The 1,760-nt window shown below is 33.2% G+C and overlaps 1 pseudogene; it reads left to right on the top strand.

The window, feature by feature from the left end:
* The first annotated feature begins 1,393 nt into the window (after positions 1–1,393).
* LOC120102553 (U4 spliceosomal RNA) lies at positions 1,394–1,474 on the top strand (annotated as a pseudogene).
* The last annotated feature ends 286 nt before the right edge of the window (positions 1,475–1,760 follow it).

Consider the following 1,760-nt stretch of genomic DNA (forward strand, 5'->3'; position numbering starts at 1 on the left):
ACCAATGTCTATCATTTTGTTTCTCTGAGGAATTGACTACACCTTACAAAATGATTTATTAAACTACTTGCTTTGATACTCAATGTAATATACAAAAATGAATAGTTTTCAAATCTCCAGAGACTTGATTCCAAATGTAAGCTTGGGAATTACTGGATTCAGAGCTGGTTTGCGACTGTTTAGATTGACTACTTTACTAGTAAATCAGATAGTGATATGTGTGAAAAATTCTATGAGGATTAGAATCTGCCTGGACCTACCCAAGTTTATTAAAATGGATAATGGATAATGGATAATGGAAAATGGAAAATGGATAAAAAGCCAAATATTTTTGTTAAGGAATAGGCTAAAGTCTGAGTGGTCTTTTGTTCCATGGCAGAATCTAAGGCCAACATTCTGCTCACTGTATCGAGTACATAAATAATTGCTCAGGGAAGAGAAATAGTATGAACTAATACATCATCCCCCTTCAAGAAATTCACAACTCATGACCCTTGACTGAGATATTGTTAATTACCAAAAGGTACTTTGAAGTTCTTATTTTCCAAAATTCCAGTACTGTTCATGAGACTTGCCTTTGATAAAATGTGTTTTGGCTCATGGTTACCTTACAAAGTAATTAAATGATTATTTACCTAAAACCCGAGCTTTCTTTGTTATGTGATGTTTCCGTTTTTCAATGACTGCTTATATTGATCTATCTAGTAAGTATCAATTTAATTTGATTTACCATTGCTAAAAATTATTGGAAGAGATTCTTTTTCGAAAAGCCTACTGATAGCTAATAAAACTATCACTGGATGATCTGCACATTAAATTTACAATATAATAAACTAAATGAAATTTTAACTAAGACTTCTCAGAGATGTCCTATGCTCACATTTAGAAGAGTGACTTATGTTACAGTGTTTCACATTTATGTTTTGGCTGTAGGGATAGAGATACCATACTTTGAATATATTCCACTGATCTAACCCATGTATACATCTTACATTCATTCTCACAGCAACATTTTATGAAGACTATTTTTCTGATCACAGTACTGTAGATGGCTATAGGCATAAAGAAGTTCAGGCACAGAAGAAACTGCCAAGTCTGAACCTTAGGGAGTATGTCTCCTACTCTATCAATTGATTACTATATGGCAGCCTTTTGAGCTGCTTTTGACAGAATAAAACTTACTTGGAAAGAGCCTTTCAAGAATATGTTAGGAATCACTGTGTAAAATATAATTTGGCAATTTTGGGTCATTACTATGAGGAGTTCTTATTAATAAAGCTGCTTGAATATGTTCTGATGAGCAAATTCTCAAGAGACTTATTTTATTTCTGTTGGAACTTTCATAAAAGTAACTTCTACCTAATAAGTCTGATAAAAATAAAAAGGAACCACTAGCTTTGCGCAGTGGCAGTATCTTAGCCAATGAGGTTTATCCGAGGCGCGATTATTGCTAATTGAAAAAAAGGAACAACTAGTACAACATTCTAACAGGACCCAAAGTACTCAAGAAGAGGGATCCTAGAAGCAAACACTGATTATATTTTGATCACAATGAAATGCACTCTCAAAACTCCTTCCTAGTAGAAATCAATCTAGTTTGTTTCTTTACAATGAGTCTCAAATTAGACTTTGTAAAGTCACGTGATTTCATTTTAACCACCTTTATAATAAGAGAAACTTCTACTTTAGGAGTGCCAGGAAATGTAGTACTGGCTACTTACATAGGACTACTACATAGCTTGAAATATGAAATGATTTCA

The sequence above is a fragment of the Rattus norvegicus genome, chromosome 4 (genome assembly GCF_036323735.1).
Source record: "Rattus norvegicus strain BN/NHsdMcwi chromosome 4, GRCr8, whole genome shotgun sequence".
NCBI lineage: Eukaryota > Metazoa > Chordata > Mammalia > Rodentia > Muridae > Rattus > Rattus norvegicus.